Source organism: Equus asinus, chromosome 18 (genome assembly GCF_041296235.1).
Source record: "Equus asinus isolate D_3611 breed Donkey chromosome 18, EquAss-T2T_v2, whole genome shotgun sequence".
NCBI lineage: Eukaryota > Metazoa > Chordata > Mammalia > Perissodactyla > Equidae > Equus > Equus asinus.
This window is the reverse complement of record NC_091807.1, coordinates 39,440,111-39,461,710: the sequence shown is the minus strand read 5'-3', so window position 1 is coordinate 39,461,710 and position 21,600 is coordinate 39,440,111. Positions and strand designations below refer to the sequence as shown.

Below are 21,600 nucleotides of genomic sequence, written 5' to 3'. Positions count from 1 at the left end.
GCAGATGTCTGGGGGGCGGACATCTCCCGGGCACCATGAAACCTTTGGAGACCCCAGCCCCCCAACCCCAGCCACGTGGCCAGCCCTCCCTTCTCAGGTGCCCCGGGCTGGGCCACATGGCCCGTGACCACCCCACCACCTGGCCTGGGGCCTGCGAGGAGGAACCCAATGCCCCGAAGTCACAACCCCCAGCCCCACACCCCGCCTTTCCCTCCCACCCCACACCCCCAACCTCTGAGGCGCCCCCTGCGGCTTCCCCTTGCTACCGCCCGGGTCTCAGACCTCCAGACATGGTGATTTGGGTCTCTTCTGGTGACCCAAGGCAGCGTGTTTAACCTCCTCTAAGCCTGGTGAGAAGGTCGAGGCAGTGACCCAGCAGGTGACAGGATAAGGAGGAGGGAAGGCAGGTCCTCAGCCATCCAGATTTTAAAGAGGAGGAATGTCCTAATGAATAATAATTAGTTGTTAGGTAATCACAGCTAACATTTATTGAGTGCTTACTATGTGCTGAGCTCCTTTCCTGCATTAACACACTTAATCTTCACCAGCATTCTACACGGCCCGGTTTCATCCCATTTTTACAGATGAGGAAACTGAGCAAGAGAAACCAGAAGTTGCAGGCTGAGTGGCACACGCTGCTGGGTGAGAGGCGGGAATCCGCAGGGCCGGCAGCTCTGGCCACTGCCCTCACTGCCCTTTTCTCCTTCCTGCTCTGTGAGGTCACCCGCCCGTGGCTCTAGGATGGCCTGCTGAATCCTTCCCTGTCAGCAGCTGACCTCACCCCTCCCCACCTGATCTGTCACCTCCTGTCCCTCCCTCTCCCTGGGCAAACCTCCCCCACTCTCCATCCCACCCCTCACAGCTTCAGCCTGGGGATTCCCAGGCACCAAGAGGGAAAGGGGCTCGGGGACCCTGCTCCTCGACAGAGGGCCCGGGGAATGATGTTTTGGTGAATTCACTTTTCCTTCGGCTTTTGAAAGGTCTAGGTTCCTCATTCCCAGAGCCCATGGTTCCCGAACTGGTCACCTGAGAGTCACCTGGGTCTCTAGTCACCCTGGTCAGCTAGCCAAGGCCCAGCCCTGTCCGCCTGCTGGAGGCTGGCCCCCAGGGTGCTCTGTCAGCTCTCCAGGGGCTTCTGGGACCACTCAAGCTTGAGAGGCACTGTTTAGGCAGCTGAGTTAATTTGGTGTTTTTGTGAACACTGTCAGTTGCCACTAGTTACCAGACCACGGACAAACCTCTTTCCTTAATGACTCAGGCAGTGAAGACCTTCCAGAAACTGCCAGTCTATGGAAAAGACACTCCCAGGCCTAGCCAGCCAGGTCATGGGTGGGCAGCTTCACCTCTGTGTCCAGGTGGGGGGCAGAGCCCCTCAGGAACCCTCCCACCCACTTGCATGTCCCCGCAGGCCTGTGGACAGCCTTTCCTGGGAGAGGGCACTGTTCCTAATGTGCGGTGCATGCCCTGAGGGGGTGCCCTCAGCTGGTTAGGATGAGGTGGCCAACTGACGGATCCCTGGGGGAGATTATGGCTGCACAGGCAAGTGGGTGGGGTCTGGTGGTGGGCGGGGGCCATTCCAGAAAGTCATTCACCAAGAAAGAAGAGAGGTAACTAAGAGAATTCTCTGTGCTCTGAGCTCATCTTCCATGACTGCACGTGAGTGACCGCTCTCTGAGTTGCTGGAGGTGGTGTGGTGTGTCCACAAGGACACTGGGCCTTGGAAAATGACCATGATTTTGGTGACCTTGTGTCAGCGCTCAGTAATTTTTTTGAAAAAGCTTTCCATTTGGACACAGTGATGTATTGTGTGTAATTGTGTGAGTATTGTGTGTAAATGTGTGTAAATACCTTTTCTTCTACACCCTGGCGGCGTTTGAAATGCCCTCACCGGGAGACCACACCCAGAGAGAGTTAGGACAACAGCTGCCGAGCTCCAGAGGCTCCTGCGTGAGGGGTGTTAGGAGTAATTTTTCTCTAATGAAATGAGGGGTAGGCAGGATCTGTGGTTGGTCAGAAGTGTGGAGAGGCATCTGCGCCCCACCAACCTGGGGAGCCCAGCAGCCTAACACCCTCAGAGCAGCACCCTGGGTCCGGAACCTCACTTAGGCCTGTGTCCCCCCACTTCAGGGGGGTGCCTCGACCTGACCTGAGAAAAGGCTGGCTGATCCTACTCTCCGAGCAGTGTCACCTTCGACTCAGGGTGAACCTTGTGTATAAGCTGCCTCTTATAGGTTGAATTGTTCCCCAAAATCCATATGTTGGACTCTTAAGCCCCAGTAGCTCAGAATGTGACCTTATTTGGAGATAGGGCCTTTGCAGATGTAATCAATCGAAAGTGAGGTCTTTAGGATGGGCCCTCATGCAAACTGGTGTCCTCATCCCCAGGGGAAGATGCTGTGAGGAGATCCAGGAGGAAGACTGCCATCTACAAGCCCAGGTCAGAGGCCCTCAGAAGGAACCAGCCCTGCCCACACCTTGCTTTGGGGCTTCTGCCTCCAGAACTGAGAATAAGTTTTTGTGGGTTAAGCCGCCCCATCTGTGGCACTCTGTCCCACCTGACTAATACACCGCCTGTCCAAATGCCTAAAACGACGGCATGCCAGGCCATTTTGGGGTCTGCTGGCTGACATGCTGCACACGTGTCAGAGTCCTGGCTTCACCCTCTTGCACCACCTGGTAGGTATCAAGCTTGCCCCTAATGATCCGAGGGACTGGCATTGACCCCAAAGAACCTGACAACCGTGACAGGACAAACTGGCTGGGCTCAGCTCACGACATCGTGTGTCCCAGATTTTCTGAGCCCCTCCCAGTTTCAAATGTTCTGTCCCACTAGCAGACCGTGAATACTGATTTTAGGGTCAGAAAAAGCAATCGCTGTCCCAGGTTTCTCCTGGCCAGAGTGCTGTCTCTGACCTTGGCAACAAAGGACACGGGGCTCAGTGACTTAAACACGGTTGTGGACTGAATGCTTGCCTCCCCCAAATCCACATGTTGAAGTCCTACCCTTCTAACTGGTGGTATTTGGGGGGGGGGGGCCTTTGGGAGGTGGTTAAGGTTAAATGAGGTCATGAGGGGGAGCCCTGATCTGCCAGGATGGGTGTCTGTAGCACAAGAAACATCAGCGAGCTCACTCTTTCTGTGTGCAAACACTGAGGAAAGGCCCCGTGAGCACAGAGCCAGAAGCCAGCCGTCTACCAGCCCGGAAGAGGGCTCTCACGGAAGTGAAGCCGTGGCGCCTTGATCTTGGACTTCCAGCTTCCGGAACTGTGAGAAAATAAACGTTTGTTATTTAAACCGCCCAGTCTGTGGGATTTTGTCACGGTAGCCAGAGAGGACTAAGGCAGTCACTAAAAACATCCTTTTGCCTTACGGACCGTGCATTTCTTTGATGCCCTGCCACTATTTTCAGACCACACCTCCTCATAGACTAGAACACATTCCAGAAGGCCGCTCCCTGCTGTGCTGGGTGGGTTTCGTTTTATTTGGCTGAGAGGTGGTAGCCGAGCGTTTCAAAACATAGGTTTTGTTATTATCCAGGTATAGTGAGGTCAACAGATCAGGGACAACTGCCATTGAAAAGATAGCATGTCACGCACAGCTCCCAAGAGATGCGGGCTTGCCATGCCACGCAGGGCCGGGTGGGGAAGAACCAGGCGGGTCAGGAAGCAGAGGGGGTGAGGGGAAAGCATGGGCAAGAGCCTTTATTGTGGTTCCCACGAGAAAGGCAAGGCTACGCAGGTAAGCAGGATGAATACTGACTAGTCTGAATAATCTTGGCAGGCTCCAGGGCAGGGTCCGTCTCTGGTTGCCTGGTCCCTGGCCCTGTGGTGATTACGGCTGAGGGGTAGTGCCCCCCACAGTGTAAGAGCTGATAAAAGAACGATTTGGAATGGGGGCTCCGGATTGTTATTTTACTCGTGAAAGTCACGTTTGTTCTCTCCAAGAAGTGGCAAACCTTGGGAAGGGTCCAGTTGCCAGAGTATCAAGAATACAGAAAATAGGAAAATGCATTTAATACACTGGGTGAGCTCTGGACCCTGGAGCCACACTGCCCAGGTTGGATTCCAGATCCTCCGATGGCCCTGTCAGCTTGTGACAAGTTCCGTCAACTCTTGGACTCAGTTTCCCCATTTCCTCAAATGGAGAAGTGATAATAATATCTACGCCGAAGTGATGTTGAGGGGGTCCAGCAGACCGCCCCACCTGGAGATGGGGAACCGGGCCTGGCACGAGCGAGTGCTCAGTAAAGCTTCCTTTTCATTATTTATCCTGGATTCTGCTGGGCCCGGTGGAACAGAAGCTGATGGAAAATTCCACTTTCTCCCATAACTGATGGATGCCAAGCCACCATTTTTATGGGGTGAAGAATCTAGCTTGAAATCCTTCCATTCTTCAGAAGTGGCTCCATCCTTTTGGGGATAGGGTTTTGGATGTTTCTCAGTTCCAGAATGTCTTTATTTAGAGGCAACAACTGAACCCAAAGCCTGGATTACAGGTTTGTTTGTATGTTTATGAGTGGATTATCTTTTTTGCTTTCCTCTTGGGAATAGCCAAGATGTCTTGAACCTTTAAAGCTGTTTGGGCCAGTGTCTTCAGGAACACTGGAGAGCTCTCTGGATTCTTTCCTGACCTGTCTGGGTGTAGTAGTTTGACTTGAATCCTCCAGCACTCTTGTCTGGTTAAAGCTCACCTTGCAGTCTCGGGTCAGCGAGCTGGCCCCTGTGACAACGTCCCCAGCTCTCCCTGCTCTGCAGGCTCCGCCTGAAACAGCTCCAAGCCATCTGAAGAGTTTTCTCCCTAGAGGTCGTAGAAATGTGCAATCAGTTTCCACTTAAGCGCACGGGGTGGGGGGGGGGGGGGGGCGCTGTCTCTGCTCATAGATCCCATCGAAGAAATAACCTTGAGCGCCACCCTCTGATCCTACGCAGCCTTTACTGGCCGTGCCTCCTCTTTCTGTGTGGTCTTCTTTCTACGCACATCTGTCTGCTTTTACATGATACGTGGTAAGTGCTCAAAAACATACCCATGTTAGATTGTTTTTGAAAATTTGGATTGTAATATATTGCGTATGGACATAATATTATATTTTTATACTTTCCATCTGTCCTCCAATATTTCTCAGCGGTCTTTCATGGCTGCATCGTTCCCAGCATGTGAAGGTATAAGAATTTCTTTAGCTAATCCTCTAGTATTTGGACAGTTTGTCTACAGTTTTTCACCATTATAAATAATTCATTGGACTTACTTGTAAGCAAATCTTTGTGTGCATTGCTGCTTACTTGCTTAGTACAAATTCCTCGAGGTAAAAGAGTAAAAGATCAGTGAAAAGAGTAGCGTATAGCTCTAGATTCTTCACATATGTCGCCCAATACGTTACGCTCCAGGGAAGTGTCTAACCCACGCTCCTGTCAGCAGCCGGTGGTAATTTCACCACAGCCTCATCAGGACTAGGTATCTGTATTTTTACAGAATCCCTGGAAATTGGCAATAAAAAGCACAGGAGACACTTTTAGATATGAACTTGTGTAACCTGTCCCTAGCGTTTTATAGACGTTATGCAAATATAAAGGGTTAATCTAATTATAGCAGTTGGATTTTTAGAGGTCTTCTGTTTGCTTCTGAGATCACGCCAAACAGGCCAGTCCTCCTCAGCCAAGGGCTGACCTGGACCTGATCACGCAGCGTCTGTGGCGATAAGAGCCGCGGGCTCACACCCCCTCGGCACCTGTGGTCCTTACTAAGGACTGCGCATGCCCAAGGTGCGCCGTCAGCTCACCAGCGCCGCATCTGGAAAACAGGGGTAATAACAGCGTCCTTCACCCAGTTCTTGCGGGAATCTCATGAGATGGTTCCCATAAAGCACACGACAAGTGCGAGCATGATAAAACCAGCTTTTCCAACCAGACAGCAACTCCGTTAGGGCCAGGACCAGTCCTACACCGCAACATCTATACTGTGCTACCTGGTGGCAGTCAGTTAATAAATGTTGGACGGAGGGATGGATAGAGGGAAGACATGGATGGGTAGAGGGAGGAAGGCGTGGATGAATAGATGGATGGATGGACCAGTGGATGGACAGATGGGTGGGTGTATGGGTGGACAAATTAATCAACTGGTTTAAAAAAGGCAATTTCTCAAAAAATTAAACATAGAATTACTGTATGATCCAGCAATTCCACTCCTGGGTATACACCCAAAAGAACTGAAACCAGGGACTCAAACAGATATTTGTACACCCACGTTCCATAACAGCATTATTCACAATAGCCAAATGGTGGAAACAACCTAAATATCCATCAAGGCATGAATGGGTAAGAAAAATGTGGTGTATACATACAACGGAATATTATTCAGCCTTGAAAGGAAGTAAATCCTGGCACCCTACAACGTAGAGGAAACTTGAGGACATTGTGCTAAGTGAAATAAGCCAGTCACAAAAGGACAAATACTGTATGATTCCACTTATGTGAGGTACTTAGACTAGTCAAAATCATAGAGACAGAAAGTGGACTGGAGGCTGCTGGGGGCAGGGGGAGGGGATGGGGAGTAGGTGTTTAATGGGAACAGAGTTTCAGTTTTACAAGATGAAAAGGGTTCTGGTGATGGTTGCACAACATTATGAATGTATTTAATACCGCTGAACTGTACCTAAAAATGGCTAAAACGGTAAATTTACATTTTGTATACTTTACTGCAATAAAAAAAAGGCAAGCAAGCTTGATGCAACATCAAATGTAATGAAAGCAAATCCCTTCCACTCCAGGAGCTTACATTTCAGATTTAAGCAAAATAAACACAAGTGACTGGCTGAGGGTGGTAAAACATAACATTCAGTTAGAACAAAACACAGAACTCGAGGTGTGGCTGGTGTTCTGGTTCATTCCAGCTGCTGGTGGAGCGCTGTGCTGGCAGAATCAGAGGAGCCTGTGGGCTGGGAGTATACTGGGGGCGGAAAGGCAGACCCTTCCTGCCTGGGGAGGGGCCTGGGCACCTCACCCAAACCAGAGTGTCTGAGCACACTGTCCCTGGAGGTCCCCAGCGGTGGGGGTGGGCTGGTGCTCAGACCCGTGCAAAGTCGTGTCTGCTCCTCTTGGGCAGCCAGTGCCCAGAGGGGCCTCCTTAGCTGTGAAATCCCACCGGGGAAAAGCTGGTGCCTGCCCCTTCTGCTTCCCTGGGATGTGGATGGAGGAGGTGGGAGGGACCCAGGATGCTGTCACTGGCGCTGTGCCCATCAAAGCCCATACCCAGAGCCTGCTTTCCCCTCATTTCATCCTGGTCCTCCTCCCAGTGATTCCCTCCTTTCTCGAACGCTCCAGTCTGCCCCTCCACCTGCCCTTTTGCTTTCTTCTTCCAACATGTGCTGCCTTCTCCCGCTGTCTGGCCCTGTGGGACACTGGACACAGGGAACTTGTGGGATGGGAGGAAAGGATGGCATCCTGGGCAGGGCATCCTCACTGGTGGGCGCCCTCCTTGACAGTAGATGTGATTAAACGCAAATGAGAAGCACTGAGAGGCCCCTCTGTGGCTGACACATCCGTGACCAGGACTCCCAGGCCCTTTTGGACTCTGCTGGGCCAGCCAGGAGCTCGGTGGCAGCAGGGGGAGGGAGCGTGGGTGTCTCCTCGCCTTTGTGAGGATCAGGCCCAGACGGCACTCAGCCCACGAGGACCTGGGCTTCAGAGCCTGCTGAGGACAGGCAGGAGGCAGAGCCAGCCACCAAAGGTCACCTACTGTAGGATTCCGTTAATGTGAAATGTCCAAAATAGGCAAATCCATAGAGACAGAAAGCAGATGAGTGGTGGCCAGTGGCTGGGGTTTGGGGAGAGAACGGGAGTGACGGCTGATACCGACATGATTTGTCGGGGGAGGCTGTGCCGAAAATGTTCTAAAATTAGATTATTGTTACGGATACACAATTCTGTGAATATACTAAAAACTATTGAAATGTATGTTTTAAATGTGAACTAAATGGTATGTGAATTGTATTTCAACAAAGCTGTTTTTAAAATTATAAAAAATTGCAGAGTAAAAAAAATAAAGAAAAGAGAAAACCAAATTCTTTAAGGAAAAATCCAGACTTAAAAAGAGATGCACAGGGGAGGTGATTTTTTTTTTAAGATTAGCACCTGAGCTAACAACTGTTGCCAATCTTCTTTTTTTTCTCTTCTTCTCCCCCAAACCCCCTAGGACTTAGTTGCATATTCTAGCTGCAGGTCCCTCTGGCTGTGCTATGTGGGACGCCGCCTCAGCATGGTCTGATGAGCAGTGCCATGTCCGCGCCCGGGATCCCGACCAGCGAAACCCCGGGCTGCCAACGGAGTGTACAAACTTAACCACTGGGCCACAGGGCCGGCCCTGATTCTTTTAAAACTACATATTCTTTCTCTCTTTTTTTTCCTACAAAATAACACAAGTTGAGATTTCTGGTTTCGGCTCTGATATGCATAGACCTTGGGAGTTGTCACTCTCATCCTCACAACAAGAAAAAAGATGAACAAACTGAAAATCAGGGACTTTTCTTAGATCTGTCAGATCAGAGAATTGAGGTCATGTGACAGACCGCCACCCCCTAATCTGGAGATGTGGGAATATGGAGTCACCGCCGAGATCTGCTTACCTCGGGCGGAAGCTTCCAGAACCAGTAACCATAAGAACGGTTACACCGTTCCCCTATCCTTATAATTGAGGAATTGCTGGAGGCAGAATGTGGACTAACTGGAGAGTTAAAAACTTTTGGTGGGGGGCGAGGGGCGCACTTGGTGGTTTTACCTCCGGGAGCCCTGCCAGGATCTAGCTGTAGAAACCAGAGAAAACCCTCCCGCGCTTGGGGCAGGAGGAAGGGAAAAGCAACCGTTTTGAAATACACCCTGAGCAGCCTCCCCAGCGAGCCCCCTGGAGGGGACTTTAGCAGAGCCTGTGTGACCCGTGGGAGTACAGCCCCTCTGCCTTCCCGTCTCAGGAGAGGGGAGAAAAAAAGACTAAGAACCGCTTCTAAGGGGCACAGCCCAGGGAACGTCTTCAACATTTCTTGCAAGGCAGGTCTACTGGCCGCAAAGGCCTTGTTTGTCAGAGAAAGTCTGTATTTCTCCTTCACTTTTTTTTTTGAGGTCATAATAGTTTATAACATTGTGAAATTTCAGTTGTACATTATTATTTATCAGACACCATATAAACGTGCCCGTTTACACCTTGTGCCCACATCCACCCCGCTTCCCCCTGGTAACCACTAAACTGTTCTCTTTGTCCGTAAGTTTGTTTATCTTCCACACATGAGTGAAATCATACGGTGTTTGTCTTTCTCTGTCTGGCTTATTTTGCTTAACATAATACCCTCGAGGTCCATCCATGCTGTCGTGAAATGGCACGATTTTGTCTTTTTTATGGCTGAGTAGTATTCCATTGTATATATCCACCACATCTTCTTTGTCTATTCATCAGTTGATGGGCACTTGGGCTGCTTCCACATGTTGGCTATTGTGAATAGTGCTGCAGTGAACATAGGGGTGCGTATGTTAATTTTGATTGTTGATTTCAAGTTGTTTGGATAGATATCCAGCGGCTGGATAGCTGGGTCATATGGTACTTCTATTTTTAGTTTTTTGAGGAATCTCCCTACTGTTTTCCATAGTGGCTGCACCAGTTTGCATTCCCACCAGCAGTGTATGAGGGTTCCTTTTTCTCTACATCCTCTCCCACATTTGTTATTTTTTGTCTTGGTGACCATAGCCATTTTAACAGGCGTAAGGTGGTATCTAAGTGTAGTTTTGATTTATATTTCCCTGAGGATTAGTGATGTTGAACATCTTTTCATGTGTTTATTGGCCATCTGTATATCTTCTTTGGAAAAATGTCTGTTCATATCCTCTGCCCATTTTTTGATCGGGTTGTTTGTTTTTTTGTAGTTCAGTTGTGTGAGTTCTTCACATATTTTGGAGATTAACCCCTTGTCAGATATGTGATTTGCAAATATTTTCTCTCAGTTAGTTGGTTGTCTTTTGGTTTTGATCCTGGTTTCCTTTGCCTTCCAGAAGCTCTTTAGTATGATGAAGTCCCACCTGTTTATTTTTTCTTTTGTTTCTCTCATCTGAGGAGACGTGATATTCAAAAAGAGCCTTTCGAAACTGACGTCAAACAGTGTATTGACTATATCTTCTTCTAGAAGTCTTATGGTTTCAGGTCTTACCTTCAAGTCTTTGGTCCATTTTGAGTCTACTTTTGTGTATGGAGAAAGATAATGGTCTACTTTCATTCTTTTGCATGTGGTTGTCCAGTTTTCCCAACACCATTTATTGAAGAGACTTTCCTTTCTCCATTGTGTGTTCTTTGCTCCTTTGTCAGAAGATTAGCTGTCCAACTCCTTCACTTTTTTTTTTAAAGATTAGCACCTGAGCTAACAACTGTTGCCAATCTTTTTTTTTTCTGCTTTTTCTTCCCAAATTCCCCCAGTAGATAGTTGTATGTATTTTAGTTGTGGGTTCTCCTAGTTGTGGCATGTGGGACGCTGCCCTGGCATGGCCTGACGAGCGGTGTCATGTCCTTGCCTAGGATCTGAACCAGTGGAACCCTGGGCCACCAAAGCAGAGCGTGCGAACTTAACCACTTGGCCACAGGGCCAGCCCCCAACTCCTTGACTTTTTTTTTTTTTTAAAAGATTTTATTTTTTCCTTTTTCTCCCCAAAGCCCCCCAATACATAGTTGTATATTCTTCGTTGTGGGTCCTTCTAGTTGTAGCATGTGGGACGCTGCCTCAGCGTGGTTTGATGAGCAGTGCCATGTCGGTGCCCAGGATTCGAACCAACGAAACACTGGGCCGCCTACAGCGGAGTGCACAGACTTAACCACTCGGCCACGGGGCCAGCCCCCCAACTCCTTCACTTTTGAAGGAAAATTTCACTGGATACAGAATTCTAGTTGGCTGTGCTTTTTCTTTTAACACATTCAGCATTTCACTCTACTCCCTTCCTGCTCGCATGGTTTCTGAGGACATCAGATGTAATTCTTACCCTTGTTCCTAGAGAGGAGGTGGGTTTATCCCCTCTCTTCTTTCAAGATTTTCTCTTTGTCTTTGAGTTTCTGCAGTTTGAATATGATATGCCTGTGTGTACATTGTTTTGTATTTCTCATGCTTGGTGTTTTCTCAGCTCCCTGGATCTGTAGTTTGGTGTCTGTCATTAATTTTGGAGAATTCTCAGCTCTTAATTTTGTTGTTGTTGTTGTTTTTTTTGAGGAAGATTAGCCCTGAGCTGACATCCGCGGCCAATCCTCCTCTTTTTGCTGAGGAAGACTGGCCCTGAGTTAACATGCATGCCCATCTTCCTCTACTTTATATGTGGGATGCGTACCACAACATGGCTTGCCAAGCGGTACCATGTCCGCACCCAGGATCTGAACCCCAAACCCTGGGCCGCCAAAGCAGAACATGCACACTTAACCGCTGTGCTACCGGGCCGGCCCCTCAGCTCTTATTACTTCAAATAGTCTTCTGTTCCTTCTCCTTCTGGTCTTCCCATCACGTGTGTGCCATACCTTTTGTATTTGTCCCATAGTTCCTCTGTTCAATTTTTTTTCACTCTTTTTTCTCTTTGCATTTCAGTTGGGAGTTTTCTATTGACATATCTTCAAGCTCATTGAGTCTTTCCTAGTCATACAGATGTCCCCAGGTCAACCTCTGTGTGGCCCTGCCTGGCAGCCTTGTCTCATTTGGACCTCTAAGTAAGGAAGGGTTCTGTCTTTATCTATCTGAATGTCACTGTGTTGTGTCCCACAGTCAAAGAAAATCTTTAAATCTTATAAAACACTGATAAAGAACAGTGTCCAAAATACACATAGATTTTTAAAACTCAATGATAAGAAAACAAACAGCCCAATTAAAAAATGGGCAAAAGATCTGAACAGATGACTCACCAAGGAAGATATACAGATAACAAATCAGCATGTGAAAAGTTCTCAACATTAAATGTCAGCAGAAAAATGCGAATGAAAACAACAATGAGATACCACTACACACCTATTAGAATGGCCACCATCCCAAACACTGACAACACCAAATGCTGGCGAGGACGCAGAGCAACAGGAACTCTCATTCACTGCTGGTGGGAATGCAAAACGATACAGCCACTTCAGAAGACAGCTTGGCGTTTCTTACAAAACTAAACATGCTCTTACCATAGGATCCAGTAATCACTTTCCTTGGTATTCCCCCAACGAGTTGAAAACTTACGTCCACGCAAAAACCTGCATATGGATGTTTATAGCAGCTTTATTGATACTTGCCAAAAATGGCAGCAACAAAGATGTCCTTCAATAGATGAGCAGATAAACAAACTGGGGTCCATCCACACGATGGAATATTATTCAGCAATTAAATAAATGAGCCATCAAAACACGAAAAGACATGGAGGAAACTTAAATGCATATTGCTAAGTGAAAAAAGCCAATCTGAAAAGGCTACGCACTGTGCGATTCTAACTATCCAACATTCCAGAAAGGGTAAAACTACAGAGATAGTTGAAAAAAAATCAGTGGTTCCCAGGGTAAGAGGGGAGGGTGGCATGAACAGGTGGGGCACAGAGGATGTTCAGGGCTATGAAACTCCTCTATAAGAGACTGTGATGGTGGATACACATCATTACACATTTGTCAAAATCCGTAGGATGTACAACATCCAGAGCAAATCCTCATGTAAACTATGGACTTTAGTTAATAATAATGAAATGATGCTGGTTCGTTAATTGCAACAAATGTACTACACTCTTGAGATGTCAGTAACAGGGGAAACTGTGTATGGCGGAGGCATTTATGGGAACTCTCTGTACCATCTGCTCAACTTGAAATTGCTCTGAAAAACATAAGATCTATGGATTAAAAAAAAAAACATGTTTATCAATAAAATCATGGTAAATCTATGACCCGTTGCTAACCTTTCGATGTAAATCTAGAGTTTTTATTTTCATTTAAGAGCAAAGGAATCCTATTGCTCATGCTATTTGAGATCCTGCCATTTCCGTTAACATATGATGGTGTGCATCTTTCCATGTCAATAAAAATTACTCTCCATCGACATTTTTCATGACTGCATTTTACTCCAACCTTTGGATATTTATGTTTTTTCTTAGGCAAATCCTGGTCTCGGTTAATGGATATTTGGGTTGTTACTACTTTTTCACTGCAGAGAGTCTCATTTAACCTGCATGAATCCAACTACAAGTGCTCCACCAAAAAGAAAAAACCAGGAACGAAACTAGTCAGTGGGTGTGGCTGAGGGTCCCTGTGGGAAGCGGGCTGACTGGCTCCTCCACTCAGCTTGTCTCACTTTCTGTGCTTGTCACAGCAGGAGCGCTGTCAAGCTGAGCCAGTCTTTAAGGTTTAAAGACATATTTTTTGAACAATCTGGCCTCTAAACCCACGTCAGACATTTCCTCTGTGCTCGACCAGAGTGACAGGGCTGTGTTCCAACATTAGAGGAAATGCTGTGGCTGCACTCCACCGAGGGCCTTCGAGGAGCTCCCGGGGGCAACTGTGGTTCCTCCTATGTCTCACCGACCCAGGTGAGCAGCTCTGGGAGCACATACTCGCACGCAGTCTTTACACGCACTCATAATTAGCTCCTAATGTCAAATTTCTTGCAGTGCAATTTTTGGGTTAAATGGCACGCACTTGTCTGAGAGTTCGGGTGCAGATTGCCAAACCGCACTTGTATAAATTTGTGCCAAGGAAACACCCACCAGCTGTGTATGAGAACCATGTAGAAAAAGACAGCATCTGAAACCAAAGATTCAATGAAGGACTTGACAGGAGCTGGGACACAGACACGATGAATGAACTGGAAGACAGACTACAAGCAAATCTCAAACCAAAGCACACTCAGAAAATAGAATTTTTAAAAATCAGAGAAAGAGCTTAAAGGACACATGGCACACAGTCAGAAGGCCTGGCCTAGGTGTAGTTAGAGTCTGAGATGGAGAGGAGAGAGAGGACGGACTGAAACAATATTTGAAGAGACAGTAGCTGGGAATCTCCCAAAGACATCCATGCAGCCAGTGAAGCAATGCCCTGACCCCCAGGCGGGACAAACACAGAGAAAGCTATCCCCAGGTACACCCTAGAAAACACGCTGAAACCCTCTCTGCCGCACGCCATCCCAACACAAGGGTCTGCAGTGACTTCCTGGACACAGTGGTGCTCGGCTGGGTGACCCCAGCCCAGGGTGCTTTGGGTCTGTGCCCCCTTTGGATTGGCCAAGGGTTAGGACATGCTAGAGGCTTGTGTTTGGGGTGAGACAGGCTTCCCGCCCAGCAAAGTACAGGATGGCCCCACACAAAACCAACTCTCCCGGCATGCTTTCAAGTGGGCAAAACCCTGTTAACAGTGATCCTCCCCTAGAACCTACGTGTATTGTATATTGAAACACTGCTATGGACTGAATTGTGCCCCCCCAAATCCATGTGTTGAAGCCCTAAGCCCCAGTGTGCCGTGTTTGGACCAAGGAAGTATATAAGGTTAAATGAGGTCATAAGGGTGGGGCCCTGGTCCAGTGGGATTAGCGTCCTTATAAGAGGAGACAGCAGAGCGGCTCTCTCTCCCTCCACCCCCGGAGGACACAGTGAGAAGGTGGTCCCCCATACACCAGAAGAGAGCCCTCAGCAAGAACCCAGCTGTGCTGGCACCCGGATTTCGGACTTCCAGCATCCAGAACTGTGAGAGATAAGCGTCTGTGGTTGAAGTCGCCCCGTCTGTAGTATTTTGTTACAGTGGCCCAAGCTGACTAATACAAGGACAAATGGTTGCACCGTTTTAACACAATTTTCCAGGAGTGCAAATGCGGTGCAAATTGACAGAAGATGACAGTTTGTTTTGTTCTGACCTTTACCCACGGCTGTTCACCATCTCTTAAGGTCATTTTTCCAGCGTAGCGCCGCGGGGTCTGAGCGTCTGTTCTGCGTCTGCCTCGCTGGCTTTTGCAACTGCTCATTGCAGCGACTCGGCATGTCGGCCCAGGCACAGCCCCTCGGCCGGGCACCCACATGCCCAACCAGTTCATCTCCCTAGGAAAGCACTTCTCCTTTGTATTACAATCAGGGCACCACACTGATGTTTTAGAATGTGAATGTAGCAGTGGCATCCATTTCATTTCAGGAAGGAGGTGTTCCGTTCTTGTTATAAAGGGGGCCTGGGTCTGACGGGAGGAAATATTTTATTCGGTAATAACATCCCCCCCATCAGACACAGACTGGGGCTCCTGAGAAGCTCACCCCCCGAATTCGACTGCATCTCAGAGGCAGTCCAATCTGTTTTGAGACATTTCAGCAAATCTTCGGTTAAGAGGGAGTGTGGACTGACCGTTATGCCCAAGGCCTTGGTTCAAAACCGGCCCCATCACTGACTGACTTATAAGACCCTTCTCTGCTTCAGTTTCTTCCTTTGTAAAGGTGGGGTGTATTAGTTTTCTAGGGCTGCCATGACAAGGTACCATAAGCTGAGGGGGCTTCAACCACAGAGATGTATCGTCTCTCAGTTCTGGAGGCCGGACACCCAAGATCAAGGCGCCGGCCTGGTTCCTCCTGAGGCTCCAAGGGAGAACCTGTCACAGGCCTCTCCCGGTTTCTGGTGGTTTGCCGGCAATCTTTGGCGGCCCTTGTCTTGTAGACGCACCTCTCCAATCTCTGCCTTCATCTTCACATGGCATTTTCCCCGCGTGCATTGTCTGTGTCCAAATACCCCCTTTTTATAAGGACTAGTCGTATTGAATTAGGGCCCCACCTAATGAATCTCGTCTTAACATGATTATCTGCAAAGATCCTCTTTCCCAATAAAGTCACACCCACAGGCACCAGGGGTTAGGGCTGCAGCCTCATTTTGGGGACACGATGCAATGCATACCCTGAGGTTCACAGCACGGGGCATTGAATGGCATGTACAGCCATGTAACGTCACAGACGCACTGGGCACACGGAGGTCAGCGCCGATGCGCCTACACCCACGCGGTTCACGAAGTCCAAGGGCAGGGGCCGGGTCCACGCTGAGCTAGGAGGTGCCCGCTGCATCCAGGGCGTGTTCCACAAACTCACTGAGGGCCTCGCATGTGGTTCTGGGGATTAAGAGCTGGCCAGGAAGGGTGGGAGGGGCCTTCCAGACAAAAGATCCGCACAAAGTGGGTCACGAGCACGGCATGTTTGGGGAACAGGTGGGACGTGTGGTTACAACGGCACAGGGGAGGCTGCCATTGCACTGGAGGGGCCAGTGGTTCGGAAGGCAAGGAAGGGGGACTTCGCCCAACGTCTTAAAAAAATCCTCACATGAACACCCTGAATCCCAACCGGATGCCACACTCCATCCTTCGTACGTTTTTGTCAGCAGATTTCAGCACGTAACCATATGTCCATCATTTAAGATAAAGTTCCCACCTCAACTGAGTTAAAAATAAATAGCATGGCCAGAATTACCTGTGGGGAGGAAAAAGCAATGTCTCCTTTCACTAACAGGAAGTCAATTATTGGGGGAAGGTATGAGTTTCAGAACCTGCTGCCTTTTTGAAGAGTCGCTACGGTCAGTGTGAATTATTTGCCAGGACGTCGTGAGCTGTGGTGCCCATCAATGGTGCTCAGTAGAAGATGCGTCTGAAACAGGACTCAAATCTGGAGCTGCCAGTGGAGTATATTTTCGACTTTTATTCTTAAAAACCTAGGTGGAGAAATAATTGCAGGATTTGAAGATTGACGGACCAGAGCCTTAGTCACCAGGCAGTGACAAATGCCTGGAAGAATTGCAGCTGTTTTTAGACCGGGTTCAGAGAGGCCGTGAGTCCCGGGAACAAAAGGCGTGTTCTGAGCCCCTGACACACGCGCGTGGAGGCGGAATCACGGCCCAGACACAGCCGCGGCGCTCGCTGCACTTGCTGCTACTGGCTGAACGCAGGGACTCAGCATGACCTGCTTCCCAAAGGGAAAAGGATCAGCGAGGCGGGTACGGCTGGCTTTCCCTGGGGCAGCTCTGGAAGAAACTAGAGTCTCACCCCTCCTCCGGCCCCTGCCCTCGTTGGCCCCCAGGCCAGGCCGGTCCTCGGGAGCCGGCCACCCACAGGGCAGTGGTCTCCCACAGCCCCAGGAGACACCCCTCTTCTGGGGATGTTCCCAGAGAAAGGTCAGAGGGTGTCTCTGTGTGATAACCCCCGAGAGCCTGGATCTTGAAGGGGCCCCCACTGGATGCCCTCAGTGGTCACTTGCCCTCGGGCCCCACGTAGAGCTGCCTCAGGCCTGTTGCTGCAGAGAGGGGACCCAGAGGTGGGGCCTTCAAAGTGGAGTGAGGACCAGGCCTGCCACTGGCTCCCAGCTCCTCTTGGAGGGCAGGAAGGAGGGAAGGAGGGAAGGAAGGAAGGAGGGCGGGAGGGAAGGAGGGAAGGAGGGAGGGAGGAGGCAAGGAGTGAGAGAAGGAGGGAAGGAGGGAAGGTGGGAAGGAGGGAAGGTGGCACACAGCCCGCGGCTCACGGTGAGAACTGGACCTTCTCCCAGCTTCCTGAACACCCCAGCAGCATCACCGTGGAAGGTTCAGACCACAGTGCCCAGACCTGTTTGTGGCTTTACAGGCCCAGGACACTGATCCACGTCCAGTCACTTTTCTGCATTTGGTGCTCTGTTTTAACACAAAACTTTGACTTGGCTCCTGTTTCACTTACAGAAAAGAGATACCTGGTTGGGGTGCTGCTAAAATAATCAAGTTTATCCCAGGGTTCCGACCACTCGCCGCGCAATCCAGCCACGTGTCCGCTGCCTGATGTGCTGACCCCAGAAGGTATGGACGGCTGAGGTCCTGGGTGGATGCACAGCTTAGGGGCACGTTTGAAGGAGAGGCACACCCTGTTGGGGAGAGAATGCCCTGCCAGGGTTGCCCGTGTCCCCACAGTGTGGGCTCAGCGCCTGGACAGCTGAGAACCCACCTCCTTGGGTTATTTCCCAGGAGACACAGACCGGGCTTGCCTTGTGTGCTGGGCCGGGGCTGCCCTGGGCCCAGGTGGCGGGGAGTCCAGCCTGCATTCTAGGGGGTCCAGTCCTGACGCTAGGCCAGGGGAAATTGTCCTGGAGTTGAAGATAAAGCCCCTCCTCTGTCAGCTTCCTGAGAAAGCAGGAAAGCCAAGGTTGCAGGTGTCATGGCAACCAGCCCAGGGCTCTGAGGCATCAGCTGGCTCAGCAGGGCCAGGGGTGTCAGATGGCCAGGGCCTCCCACACTGCAGTCCCGAGACAAAGTGGAAAGACTACGCCCCCTGCCGGACCATCCCCAGGGCGATCCCAGCCCACCGGGGGGGCTGCAGGGTCAGGGTTAGACATACTCTGCTTCAAAGATGCAATGTCCAGGGCAAAAATAAGGGGCAATGTTCTAGAATAAGAGAAACTCTAAGACACAACAAGCAAATGCAATGTGTGATCCTGGTTATTTCCTGGTTAGAAAAATGTGTTTAGGGGGTCGGCCCGTGGCCGAGTGGTTGAGTTCGCACTCTGCTTTGGCGGCCTGGGGTTTCGCGGGTTCGGCTCCTGGGTGCAGGATCCCACATAGCACAGCTGGAGGGACCTACAGCTAGAATATACAACTATATACTGGGGGCTTTGGGGAGAAGAAGAAGAAAAAAAGAAGATTGGCTACAGATGTTCGCTCAGGTGCCAATCTTTAAAAAACAAAGGCGTTTGGGGGAAACTTAAAGCTGAACTCGTGTGAGGGGACGTCGGGGATCTAAGTGGGCCGGGCCGGTGTGACTAGGGGAATGTCTGGTTCCAGAGGGGATCCCTTTGGCAAGGCAGGCTGGAGTGCGAGGGGATACATGTTGTGTCGCCCATAATCTCCTTCGAGAGGGTTGGGCAGAAAGGGTCTCCAAACCAGGTGCATGGCGGAGGTCATCAGCTCGCTCTAGATGACGGGTCTGTTTGTTCCGCTCTCAAGGCTGGAGGGGAGGCTGAGCCCAGGGGTCTGGGCGGAGCGTCTCTAGGTTGGACCTTGAGGACAAGAGCCGGGGGAAGCCCTCTGCTTTGCTGGTTTTTCAGCTGGCTGGATTTGATTCAGTTCACCAAGTATTTGCTGAGGGCCCTTCTGTGTCCAGGGCCCTGTGCTAAACGCTGTGGATCTGTGGACAGTGTTCCTCCCACCTGCGCGGGCTGGTGGACTGCAGGCACCCATGCAGTGGGCCTGGGGGCCTGAGCCTCTGCCTTCTTCACCAGCTCCGGGTGGTGCCCTGCTGCTGGCCAGGGTCTGCACCGCAAGGAGCGAGGTCCCAGCCCTGTGGCGCCAGAGCTTGGCGAGGTGAGGCACAGGTCTGAATGTGGGCTCTGCAGACTGGCAGAGCTGGCATCAGGGCCCCGCTCGCACATCCCAGCTGGGTGGTCTGGGCAAGGGCCTGACTCCTCTCAGCCTCCTTTCCTTGTCTGTGAGCAGGGACTCAGCATACCTTCCGGGCAGCGGGGAGACTAGACCCAGGGACACCCGTGATGCGCAGAGCCCGGCAGAAGAGAAGGCTCCCTTGGGAGAAGCTCCTATGCCTCCAGGGGCTGCAGACCCGGCTTCTGCGGCTCTGTCCAAGTTTTGGAAGGTGCGCCCCCCACCACACCTGCCCCAGCCCGTGCCCAGGCTCCGGCGCCTCCCAGTGCCCCCTCCGGAGCTGTGGAAGCATGAAGGTGAGCTTTACTTGGGCTGTGGAGTCTTGGCGGAAGAGCCCTTCCACTGCAGGGAGACGGGGGCACGGGGAACTGCCACCAGCTGCTGAGCACACTGAAGCTGTCCTCTGCGAGCCAGAGCCCTGGGCGCACAGGGCAGCCCCTCGCTCGGCCAACCCAGCCTCCCCGTTCTCCTGTGCATTTTATTAAGTGCTTCTCAATTTGTTCTAAGTCCCTTGATCAATTTCTGGAGACCCTGAATGGCTGTCTTTGTTAATTTTGACCAGCACATCAGAAGTCTCTCCTGGGGAGAGGTTTCCCTGAGCTCCTCCTCACACTGCCACACTCCTTCCTGTTCTTTGAATTCACGAAACATGTACCTGCCTCAGGGCCTTTGTATGTGCTTTTCCTTCTGCTTGTAATACTTTCTCCAGATATCCACATGGCTCACTTTTCAACCTCTTTTGGTCTCTTCAAATAGTACCTTCTTGTAAACAGTTCTTGCCAGCATGGTCAGGTAAATTACGGAAAAAACATAAAAATTAGCAACTGCTTCCAGATCGTCTTTATACTTCTCTGTGCTTTAAGTTCAGTGGAAACTTGAAAGGATGACACATCTGTAAAGTGTACCACTCTGTACGGCATTGGCTAGGCCTGTGGGCAGGGGGTTAGCACTCACGAGAACCCTGGGCCCCGACGCACCTTCTCTGCTTGGTCTTCTCCCTCTCGGAGCTCTGGTCCCCAGCTGACATCGCACAGCTTGTCCTGTCTCCTCCAACTCGGTCAGCTCCACCAGGCACTGGGCTATCTGTTGTCTCTGCAGGACGTGCTAGAGGACGGGACCTGGCCCGCAGCGGGCCCTCAGCAAGCACTTGCCGATGAATGAATGGTGTAGGGGATATGCTGAGTACCTGGGGGGAAAATAGCCATTTTGCAACCTGTCTTCTAAAGAGGTGGCTCCTGTCACATGCAGCACTTTCTATGGGGCACCACGTGAGGATAGAGCTGAGTGCAATGGGGGCTAGAAGGAGCTGAATAGCTGTGTACAGCGAGAGGAGGATGTGGGACAGTGACGCCCGTGGAGGCGGGAGCATGGGAGCAGGCTGGTGGCCCAAGGCTCAGAGCTGCAGGCCCAGAAATGGGGAGGAATCTCCAGCTGATGGATCACTCCAAAAAAGGACGTGTTTCAGGCGTGATTCTAGGTTTGTGGTGGGTGAGTGACAGAACCCCTCCCTTAACCCCCAAACCTTCGGCAACACATTTGCTCCCCGCCGCCTGCAGTATCTAGGGGGTCCGGGATGAGGCCCTGGGCCCCACATTTGGGGTGACGGAATAGAGAGCAAGAACAGGGCAGAGGAAGACACTCAAGCCTGGGCGTCCATGGAACATGCCCCTCTGGGGACACGCACTCCCCTCGGGGAGCGTTCTAACTTCAGTGAGGTGTAGAAGGGCGGCCTCCGTGACATCTGGGCCAGTCCTAACAGCCAGAGACTGAAACCTAAGTGCCCACGGCTAGTGGGGACGACGAACGAAGGTCATCTACACACTGAGACGCCACGTGTCCTCCTGTCGAGACCTGGGGTGAGGTCAGAACAGGAACAGTGGGGGCCTGCCTGGGATTTTAGCTGTTATTTATGGGTTAAGTGATCCTCTGTGAACTCGTCTGGACTCCGAACCACAACTGTGAAGAAACTGGGGAATACGTGCATATTAAGGTCCAGAGCACAGTCAGTGTTCCACGCGCCCCACAATCAAGCCCATGCTGACGCCCAGCAGGAGAACGGGCCGTCTGCCCGGCCTGACGGTGCCCTCGACACCGGGGGCAGTCATTTCTCTGGGCTGGAGCTGGGGAGTCTCCGCCAGGACGCAGGCACCTTTCCACTCATCTTCACAGGCCGAGGCCCAGGGAGCAGATGCTGCAGGCCTGGCAGCGAGCATCTTTGCGAACAGTCTCAGGCCAGCTTCC

General features: G+C 50.8%; 1 long non-coding RNA gene across 1 annotated transcript; it reads left to right on the top strand.

Annotated features, from left to right (window-relative positions):
- Positions 1-16,838: 16,838 nt before the first annotated feature.
- Positions 16,839-20,191, top strand: LOC139041000 (uncharacterized). The gene is made up of 3 exons (XR_011495434.1): positions 16,839-16,962; positions 17,674-17,787; positions 19,417-20,191. It is a non-coding gene; the product is annotated as an uncharacterized lncRNA (long non-coding RNA).
- The last annotated feature ends 1,409 nt before the right edge of the window (positions 20,192-21,600 follow it).